We start from the raw sequence: 12,081 nt of genomic DNA, 5'->3' as shown, positions 1-12,081 counted from the left end.
GAAATGCCCAGTTTTGCTGGGTAAGTTATTCTTGGTTGTAATCCTAGCTCCTTTTTGTTCCAGAATATCATGCTCTAGCCCTCTGACCCTTTAAGGGAGAAGCTATTAAATCTTGTGTGATCCTGATTGTGGCTCCACATTATTTGAATTGTTTCTTTTTGGCTGCTTGCAATATTTTCTCCTCAACCTGGGAGCTCTGGAATTTGACTATAATATTCTTTGGAGTTTTCATTTTGGGATCTCTTTTAGGAGGTGATCAGTGGACTCTTTCAATTTCTATTTTACTTTCTGGTTCTAAGTTATTGGGGTAATTTTCCTTAATAATTTCTTGAAAGATGATGTCTAGGCTCTTTTGTTGATCATGGCTTTCAGATAATCCAGTAATTCTTAAATTATGTCTCCTCAATCTATTTTCCAAGTCCGCTGTTTTTCCAGTGAGACACTTTACATTTTCTTCTACTTTTATATAATTGTTTCTTGATGTCTTTTAGAGTCATTAGCATCCCCTTGTCCAATTCTAATTTTTAAGGAATCAGTGAGTTTTTGTACCTCTTTTTCCACTTGGCGAATTATGGTTTTTTTTAAAGGCATCATTTTCTTCAGTATTTTTTGTGCCGCTTTTCCCAAGCTATTGTCTTTTCATAATTCTCTTCCTTTGCTTTCAGTTTTTTATCTGACTTCTCTCTTACCACTCTTATTTGATTTTGAAAATCCTTTTTGAGCTCTTCTATGAATTCTTGTTGGGTCTGTGTACAATTCACATTTGTCTTTGATTCTTTGCTTGTTGCTGTTTTGACACTGCTGTTTTCAGATCTAGTTCTAGGGGTTTGGAAGTTTTTGGTGCTTCCCAGGTAGTGTGATCTGGGGAGAGATGTCACTATTTTCTTGGTCTGCAGTTTGGTTCTTACCCAGAAAGGAGCCCTGATCCTTTGGAATTGCAATTGATACTTTTCTCAGGATCTCTCTTCCCTTGGGACTGGAAACTGTACTGTTCCTCAGTGTCCCTGATCCGTTGGGGTCAGAAGTCATATTGCCCCTCAGGGTTTGACCAAAAGTGATTCTCTTCACCCTTTAACTATGGCCCAGAAGTGGGTCTAGGCAATGAAGTTGCCAAATGATTGTCCCTTAGGATTTCCACTTTCCTCTTGACTGAAAGGACTCCGCTGTAATTTCTTTCTGACCAGTTCTCAGTTCCCTTAACCTCTTCAGCTTTAGAACTCCTGAAACTGCTTTTATTTCAGTTACCACCACCTAGTCCCACCACTGGTTTTTTGACCATGTGGGCTCCAGGCTAATCTCCTCCCCCCACATCACAGATCCTCTCTTTCCAACCTACTTATGTTATTTTGGGCTGGAAGAATGTCTCACTCTGATCTTTTGTTGGCTCTGCCACTCCAGAATTCAACTTGAGGAGTCATTTTAAAGTTGTTTGGAGGAGAATGTTGGAAGACCTCAGCTTTCTTCTACTCCACCCTCTTGGCTCTACCCCCTGAAGTCCCCTATTCTCATTAAAAAATCTTTGTTTCCCCAATGAACAAAAATTTATTTTTCACTCCCTCTTATCATGTCTCCTTCCTCTGATGTAAAGCAAATATACTCACTGGCCATGTTCAAAAATATACATCTCATTCTGCATGTTTTTTTGTCCATCATCTCTTCATTGGAAGCTTATTCTGAACAACTCTAGATCAGTCAAAGAAGTAGGAAATAATATCCCCAGGAGGTCACTGAGAGCAAGAAAAACTTGTATGTTCAAAAATGTTCCTAGTAACATTATGAGAAAAAAAAGAGCTGGGAACAAAATAGGCATCCAGCAATTGGGAAATGACTAAGAAATGTTGGTGGATGAAAGTAATAGCGTCATACTGTACTCTAAGAAATGATAAATGTTAAGAATTCAAAGGCACCTAAGAAGAATATGAAGTGAGACAGAAAGAGGAAGATAGAGCCCAAAGAACAACATATAGCATAACTACAGTAATATAAACAAACCGTCCACAAAAGTCCAGCCCAATTCGCTGGATGATGTTAGTATCATACTGCCAAAGTTCAAGGACACGTCACTCCTTTCTCTCAATAACTGATCATCTAACTTTATTTGAAGAATGTTATTTGTGAAGTGGTTCATTTGGGTGTTCATTGGGAAGCTTCTGTTGTGTCAAAGCAAAATATATTAATTAAAAAAAACCAGGAGTGACCCCAAAGAAATCAATGAAAGAAGAAAAGGACCCATATATACAAAAATATTTATAGCAGCTAATTTTTTAGTGGTAGAGAATTAGAAATTAAAGGGATGCCCCTCAGTTGGGGAAGGGCTGAACAATCATGGTATAGAGATATAATGGAATACTATTGTGTCTTAAGAGATGATGTGAAGGATGGCTTCAGAAAAACTTAGAAAGACACATATGAACTAATGCAGAGCAAAATGAGCATTTTATTTGCTGGCAAGGTTAAGTGACTTGCCAAGGGTCACATAGCTAGCAAGTATCAAGTGTCTGAGGCCGGATTTGAACTCAGGTCCTCCTGACTCCAGGGCTGGTGCTCTATCTACTATGCCACCTAGCTGCCCCCAAAGTGAGCATTTTAAAGTGAACATTTTATTTTGGAGATGATGTGGGAAAATTGGGACACTGATGCTCTTTTGGTGGAGTTGTGAACTGATCCAGCCATTCTGAAGAGGAATTAGGAACTATACCCAATGGCAACCAAACTATGCATACCCTTTGATTCAGCAATACCACTACTAGCTCTGTATCCCAAGAGATCATAAAAATGGTAAAAGCACCCACATGTGCAAAAATATTTATAGCAGCCCTTTTTGTGGTGGCAAAATATTGGAAATTGAAGGAATGCCCATCAATTGGTGAATGGCTGAACAAGTTGTGGTATATAAATGTCATGGAATACTATTGTGCAATAAGAAATGATGAAGTGAAATGAGCAGAAAACGTTGTACACAGTATTCAGCAACTTTGTGTGATGATCAACTATGAATGACTTAGCTCTTTTTAGCCACACAATGATACAATACAATTTCTTTTTTTTGAGATTTTTTTATTTTTAGTTTACAACACTTGGTTCTACATAATTTTGAGTTCCAGATTTTCTTCCCTCCCACCCCCAAGATGGCATGGAATCCAATATGTCTTCTACATATAACTTCGCATTGAATTTATTTACACAATAGTCAAGTTGTAAAGGAGAATTATGACCAATGGAATGAATCATAAGAAAGAAGAAACAGAACCAAAAAAAACCACCCAAAAACAAAAACAAAAGAGAAAAAAAAACAAAGGGAAAAATAAAAGGCAAATGTAAAGCGTGCCTCAATCTGCATTCAGACTCCGTAGCTCTTTCTCTGGATGTAGATAGCGTTCTCCATCGTGAGTCCTTTGGAGTGTCTTTGCACCTTGTATTGCTGGGAAGAGCAAAGTCTATCAGGGTTAGTTAGAATCTATATATCTGTCAGGGTTGTGTATAATGTTCTCCTGGTTCTGCTCCACTCGCTCAGCATTATATCGTGTAGGTTTTTCCAGGTTACTATGAAGTCTGTATCATCCCCATTTCTTATAGCACAATATGATGGAAAATGCTATCCACATTCAGATAAAGAATTGATGGACTTTGAATGCAGATCAAAGCATACTTTTTTCAATTTATTTTTTTCAATGTTTTTTTTCCTTTTGATCTCTTTTTTCCTTCACAACTGTGACTAATATGGAAATATGTTTTACATAATCTCACATATATAACCTATATCAAATTGCCTACCATTTTAGGAAAACAGGAGGGGAGAGAGGGAGGAAGAAAAATTTGGAACTCAATATCTTGTAAAAATGAATGCTAAAAATTGTCTTGATATACAATTGTAAAAAAAATTAAAGAAATAAAAACTAAAAAAGTGAATATTTAAAAGCAAAGAGTTTTTAAAATGTTATTTTCTTTTTCAGTTAACATGCTTTTATTCTTTCTGCCTTCCAACTTGCCCCTGCCCCCAATTTAAAAGAAAAAAAGAAAAACAAAATATTTGTGACAAATATGCAGAGTGAAACAAAATAAATTCCCCACATTGGACATGTCCAAAAATGTATGTCTCGTACATCTTGAATCCATTACCTCTCTCTCTGTCAGAAGATGGTTGTTGTTGTTCACCCTTTGTTCTCAGAGGACCAGTGGCATCATGGGGGTAATATCTTGACTTGCTCATGAATTGGATTTAAGTGAGGCAGAGCAAAGTTGTCAGCCTCATTCTCTCCTCCAGAATCAATGAAATCCAGTGGCAAGACAAAGTCAAGACCACTCTTGATGGCCCAGGATGCATTGGGTGACCCAGGCCTTCTCAGTTTGTTTAAGGCAACACCTATTCAATCACTAAGGGCTGGGTGAGAATTGAAAGAAAAGATGGCCTAATTTACCATTATAAAAGTATCAAAAAAGTTAGACCCTCAGTTTTTGGACTGAACAGAAAACAATTGTTAGTTATACTTATCCTAACCTATCAAAACCTAAACAATGAACCACAGAGGCTTGGTCTGGAGGCTATTGTTGGGCATTCAATGAAAGCTGCAGAGATTTGGGTTTAAAGGCTAATCAAATAGCTCAATTTAAAACACAATGGATTTTTTTAAAAAAAAATCTGTTTCAGAGCAGTATTTCAAGAAATCATAGATGAAAATTGCACAGGACAAAAAGTAAATTGTCCCAGCTTTTTGAAAACAACAAAAAAATTTAAAAAAATCTAGGACCCCCCCCCCCATCAAAATATAAACTATAAGCAACCAAAAATTTTATTTCTATGGACAGAGCACCCACATGTAAGGATATGGTGCCCCAAATGGAGAGAAGGACCACATGTGGTAAAGGAGAAGAAGGAAGAGGAGGAGGAAAAGGAGGAGGTATATTAGGAGGGCAGAGTTTATAATTTCAAAGAGGATCATATATATGTCTGAAAGGTTCGGAACTGCGAGATATAAGGAATCTTCAAAGTAGGAGGCTGAAGAATCAAAGCATATATTTAGGCTCCACAGTAACCAACCCACAAACCAGCATCCCCATTTTGATATTTTGATCAAAAGCTTCCAGGCCCAATAAGTCCGCCTCACAAGAGTAACCAGGAGGCCACAGAGAAGCATGATGGTATAAAGCAAAATCATATACATGCTTCCCCTCTATGGTAAAAAGATTACCCACTGGCCTCAAGTCCTTGTTCAGCACTCCTCAATCCTCACGTAGGTCAGCTCTGCTACCGGCAGCCCCTGCTTCAGCTTCAGCTTCGGCTGTGGCTGTGGCTGTGGCTGTGGCTGTGGCTGTAGCAGCCTCTGGCTCCAACGGAAGCTGTTTTTAACCATCCGTCTTCTGTGGGGGTGTAAAATATGCCAGGGAAAGCACAGGTTCTTTCGATCTGCTTAAGCAAGGTGAAGGGGTTGACTGGGAAAGCACAGGTTCTTTCAACCTGCTTAAGCAAGGGAAGCAAGGTGAAGGGGCTGACAAGCTTACTCCATTCCAACATACAAACAGCATTCAGTTAGTTCAGGGAAAAAGCCAAACTATTCAAGGGCACTTGTTGACTTAGTGCTAAGGAGCCCATTTTTGGTTACCAACACAGGAGGGTGAAAAAGAAGATGATATAATAGCATTATCACCCAACTTCTGCTTGAATTGGCAGGTTGAATTCCCAGAAGGCAGCTACTTCTCTCAGTCTTCTAGAGATAACTCTCAGAGACTGTGCTTCTCTTACTGTAGGTCCTGAGTGCCAGATGCAGTAGTCCCCAGAAACTGTCATCAATTCATTTTTACCAAAGGTAAACACATAACAAAGTAGAGACAATACAAAACATTCTCCTAAAAACCTGGTACACACCTTCCCACAAATATATGCAGCATCCACGGGATGAGTAAACTTAAATTTCAATCATAATAGTAGTGAGGCACACATAAAAGATATATGTGACAGAAGTTTAACTCACAACACCTCCTCTGGAAGTTCTGCTCTATGTGTAGAGACCTCATGCAGAACCCTCATTGCTGTTGTTCATCCTTTCTTCTCCAAGAGGATTGATGATACCAGACTTGCTCAGGAATTGGATTTAAGTCAGGCACAGCTGTGTAAAGTCATCAGCCTCGTTCTACTCTCTACAATCATCAAAGTCCAGCATCAAGATGACTCTAGGAGGTGGGTAGCATACATTGGTCTCCTGGAATCATGGTTGGTCATTGCACTGATCAGATTTCTTAAGTTTACCTAGTTGATGCCAATCAATGCAATAACCAATCATGATTCCAAGGCATCCACCCATGCTACCTATCTCCTGACAGAGAGGTGATGGATTCAACATGCAGAATCAGACATACATTTTTGGACATGGCCAATGTGGGGATTTGTCACAAGTTTGTTTTTCCTTTTTGATGGAAGAGAGGGAAAGTAAATACCTGTTAATTGAAAATAAATGTTAAACAAAATTATTTTTAAAAAACCCAAAGTATGAGACATTAAACATAATAAAAAATGACTTTTAAGCACTTAATTTGTAAGATATCCAAAGTATCAAGAAATGCTTAATTAATGTTTGTTGAATTGAATTTTAATAGCATTTTAAATTATAGAGAAGACCCTCCCAATCTGTGAGGTAGGTAATACAAATAATGAAATATTAAATAAGATACATGTCTTAGTTTCATGGAGGTTGCATTATAGCAATAAGATAGGAGAAATAAATAACTTATGATACAGGATAAGTTCACAAAAGCCTACCCTGAAGGCCTACTCCAAGCTTCATTGTGATACAGAAATGACCCTGGGTTCTGGAAGACTATATCAGTAAAGCCCTATTAAGCTGGAAAGATTTCAGGTATATACCCATTATGTATCTTATGTATCAAGGACCAGATCTGCAAAGCCTGAAGACTCTCACCACTAGGTTAGCATCAGAAGATGAATTTTTTTGGCCACTGCAACTCTCAACGACCATCTGCTAAGTTGGGTGGGGGGTGGTTTGCAATCTGCATCAATAGAGATGGTATTCAGACCAATTAAATTATAGATATTTTGTTTATTGAATTAAGTGTATGAGAGAGATGCAAACAACATGTTCTGTTCCTAAGAAAGAGAAAGGTTATTATCAGGAGGGAATCAGTGAAGGCTGTGGGAGGAATTGGAACATGAAGTAGTAACTAACACTGGAAGACAATAGATAAACTATTGAATGCTATATGGTGCTGATGGGATGCTTGGATGCTTGTGCTTGGACCCTAATTCTAACATCACATTTCTCCTTAACCTCTGCTTGAGTGCCTGTGCCTGGACCCCAATTCCAAAACCACATCCAATTCTAAAATCACATGTCTCCCTAGACGTCTGTTGAAGGGACATATACTGTCTCAAAATACTGTCCCAGGCAGTCCCTCTCCAGTTCAAGGGTAGCATGCCCTAGCAAAATACTTATCTCTCCTCCTGACACAGTAGGCAGCTGTGCCTACCTATAGAATTTATTGGTCTGACTCCCTGTGTATTGCTAATTGGCTGTGCACTGGGTCATAATGATATTTACTGCTTATTGACCTTACTGATATGTATCCTAGACATAGTCAAATGTATACTCCCTTACATTCATCTTGTCTAACAAGACATTTGATGGAAGCAACCTGGATATTTCTAGTCAACCCTGACCATTAGTTGACTTAGTCACGTTTCACTGTCAAAACCACACCTCCTTGTAGCTCCCCTCTCCACCCCCCACCCTGCCTTGGGCTATTTACCAGTGAACTCTGGGTAAAACAAATGCCTGTGCAGTAGATACTAAATGTGCATGTTCCTTTAAGAACTAACCACTCCTTAACCACTCCTTAACTACTCCCTAATCCCACCCCAAAACAAGTAATTTAGACACTTGGCATGCGTTTCATCCTAAAATGCCCTATATAAGATATACTTGTGTCCCCTTTTAGATTGCAGATTCCCTAAGAACTCTTGCCCACTGAAAAGCGTAAAAATAAACTTTTGCCAACTTCACTTAAAGATTGCTTGGGTCCATGAATTCATTCCAGGCGACCTTGCCCTGAGAACTTTATTTTCGGAATTCTTGAATCCCTGGGTTTTCTCCCTCAACAGTGCCATATAATTCAGATGAAATAGAGATTGCTTCTAGCTCAGGTGGTAGTGAAAAGCTTCATGGAGGAGTTGTACTTATACTCATATTTTGACATAGTTGCCTCCAAAGTGGGAAGCTACAGAAATGAGCCTCCATTTTTCCTAAACTAGACCTAGAGGAAACCCTACAACTGCATCTGGGTTCCTGCCAGAGAAAAATGGAAAATGGAATTCCAGACCTGTTGGTGACAGTTTGAGTATTGCACAATGACAAGTTTTATAATGCCCATGATTTTCTAGATGTTTCTGAAGTCTGACCTTCAAGACTACATAGACACTTTATTTACTGATTAGACAAAGAACAACTTACTTTCTCAATGCCAATGCTTGTGCCAGACACATCTATTTGCTAATTTGGAGAAGTGCTTAATTGAGTGGGAGGAACCAGAGTTAGTGGAAGACCAACTTTAATAGGCTAAGGCAAGATACAGATAGATCATTACAAAGTAGAGAAGGTGTTGCTAAAGACTACTTCCCACAACAACCAAAACTTTTGGCAAATCTTGGATTTGTGCAGTCATTGATTTTTGACACAAATAGCATGCATGGGTCTCTATGTATTGGTCAAGGTGAATTGGCCCAGTACCTCCTCTAGGAGCTAGCCATCTAGGACCAGTCCTGGTGGCTTATAAAAGGATTCCTTATTGAAGGACATTATGGATTCTCTTATTATACATTCCCTATTAAATTCTTGTGGAAAGGTTCCTTAAGAACCCATTCTTAGATGGATCCTCAGAGGTACCAGGACCATCTCCAGTACCTGATGCTATGAGAACAACAGTGACCAGAGGAGAGAATCTAAGAGTTAGATACTAACTTCATGATCTAAATTAGCAGAGGCATTCCATTGCCACTATCTTACTACACCCAGCCTCTAAGATTCAAGGTTGTCCTCCAAGAAAGGAATAGTGTCCACCACCAGCTGAATACCATTGTATCCCATTTAGAGGGATATAAAGGTGAGCAAGAGCCATTCGGTCTAACCATGACAAATTGCAATAAATTTTTGCTCAAACCCAAATCTTTTGGGCTCTTCATTTATCCAGTTTTGCTAACCCTTATTTTGGCCTTGGATTCCTGGGATAGTCTACTCTCTTGGATCCCAAGGACTAATTATATATAATTATGGTTGATTGCATTGAGTTTGCATGAGCACACTGCTTTCCCCCAGCCCATCATGGATTTTGTGTCTAAATATCTGTTTTATTTTATCTCATTTGGCACCATAGAAGACACCTAGGTACCCTATACTTCTAGTCTCAACTATCAACTCATTTATTTTGATGTAATTGTCCCCTATCATATTATTTACTTAAATATATTTTCATAAAGCTCATTAATGAATGTTAGATGGAGGACCTCCTGTTTTTTTGACTGGCAAGAAGAAGCTCTTTACCTATTTTAATATGAGATTGAAACTTTACATTCTACAAGGAAGCATGTGATGGGGAGTGAGAAAGACAAAGAATGACCTCTCCATTTTGTGCAACTGCAGTGCTGAGACAAGAAAGTGTCAGTAGTATTTGTACGCAGTAATTTTGTGCACATATCTGATACTGCTGAACTAGAAAACAACTTCAACTCCAGGACTTGATGGGTTCCATGACTTCATGGATATGGTCATTTCCCACCACATCTTACTAGATGATCTTTGTGAATTAAAGTAAAAACCAAAATTAGCACTTGGCTTTTCACCCCAGAAATTCAATCTTAGGGTAATGAGCCTTTTCCCTTAGCTAGACTGATCCTTAGGTACCACACAGAATTTATCACTAGATCCTTTCTAGCTTAGTAAGACCTACCAGAGCTTGATATAGACTTTTGACAACGGTGTCTATTTCATAAAGAGTTGTTTGAGTGATGTCAGTGGAGGGAATCTGAAAATTATAAAAGTGAAAATTTAACATCAACTAATTAGATTTTTCTCATTTAGACTGTAACTTCTTTGGAGGCAGGAGTGACACAAAGACTCCTTTTGTAATTTCTATAATACGTAATGCCCAGTAGGTATTTGATTGATTCTCATAGAATTTTTAAACTAATTGTACATTGTGCAGACCACCCATCTATTTAATTGAAACATTCAGATTCTCTGGGGCCAAATTGATGGCATACACTTTGCTAAATCTATTTCTGAGTCATTACCATTTTGTAATGATAGGCACTTTGTTGTAGTGTAGAGTTGAGAGCTGCATTGAATCCTGGGTTTGACAACTACTAGCTGTGAGACTAGCTGGTCTTTGAACCTCAGTTTCTTTACCTGTCAAATGGGTATACTATAGGTACTAGCTAACTCACAGGGTTGTTGTTAGTGGAGAACTTTGTCAACCTTCAAGTGCTATAGAAATGTGAATTGTTATAACTGTATAATTTTCTTTTCCCCTTCTGCTAGATTTTATTTCTTAATTATTAAATTTATGTAACCTTCATTTATACATTTATATAACTTTCATTTCTACATACATATGTGCATATATCTTTGTATACATATTTACCTCTGTATATACATATATATGCATATGGTATATAATATGCTTTCCCCTACATATATATTAAATAATCCCTTTCTTCCCCTGACGACTGTCTCCTGTAATAAAGAATAGAGGAGGAAAAAAAGCAATTAAAAAAAACCCTAAAACAACATGTCTACTGCATCTGATGGTATATGCAGTGTTCTATGTCCATATCCATAGCTCCCCATGTCTACAAATAAGAAAGGAAGGAAGGTACATTTTCTCATATCACTTTTGGGACCAAGTTTGGTTATTATAGTGTTCAGTTTTGTAAACTTGTTTTCTACAATCACTGTATATATTGTTTTCTTGATTTTGCTTGCTTCATTTTGTTTCAGTTCATATGAGTCTCTTCCTGCTTATCTGTATTTTTCATATTCATCATTTCTTAAACTGCAGCAATGCTCCATTGTATTCATGTACTACAATTTGTTTAGTCATTCCCCGGTAGGTGGACATCTACTTTGTTTCCAGTTTTTTGGAACCACAAAACATGTTGCTATAAATATTTGTATGCATATGAGGCCTTTCTGTTTTTCTTAATTGGAGGATATGTCAAGTAATAGGATCTCTAACTCAAAGGGCTATATAATTAAATCTTGATGTATTGGATATACTAAACACTTTTAATTCAGCCCTATTCATATAGACATAGCCAAAGTTGTAAACTGAGTGATTATTGCATTGTTCTATGTCATCATAGGAAAATAATAAGGAAAAGTATGTACAGTTCCCCACCACTGATTCTATTCTATTAAGCTGCTAACCTGATTAAAAGGAATATTCACTTTGGAATTTCCATAGCAATGAGCCTTCAAAATAGCCATGCATATCTGGTAAGCAGTAAAGAAAACTGTCTTTACTTTTTTTGCTGGGTGTTTTCTATGGGGTATTGGTCTGGGCACTGTGTGGTATTCACTTACATTGCTGAACCAAAAATGTTCATTAACTTTCAGTATTCATACTTTACAAGTGTAAAATAAAAATTCAGACATGGGGAGAAAAGCCATTTCTGGATCATTTATAAAGCAGAGATCCAGTACAATTTTTTTTTAACTTTGAAAAGGTACAGAGACAACAAGAAACAACAAAATGACAATGAAAAACAGTATTTGTATTCGAAGTGTCTTAAATTACCAAATTTCATGTTTTTATAGTACTTTAAAAACTAAAACAAAACACCTTTAGTGATCCTTTTCATTTTCCAATAAAACACTCTATACTGCCCTTTCATGAAACAATTAAAAAATCTACATAGATAGACCTTGAGTTACTGTTTGTCATGCAAGCCTTTTTTTTCAACTCTTGAAAATAAATCTTAACAGTATAACAAATGTCTCACTCCCTAAGGCTGGTTTACTTCTAGACCAATCCTGGGAATGTGGATAAAGAACATAAAATACTCCCCAAGGGTCTCAA

The sequence above is a fragment of the Trichosurus vulpecula genome, chromosome 3, assembly GCF_011100635.1.
Source record: "Trichosurus vulpecula isolate mTriVul1 chromosome 3, mTriVul1.pri, whole genome shotgun sequence".
Taxonomy (NCBI): domain Eukaryota; kingdom Metazoa; phylum Chordata; class Mammalia; order Diprotodontia; family Phalangeridae; genus Trichosurus; species Trichosurus vulpecula.
This window is presented reverse-complemented; position numbering follows the sequence as displayed.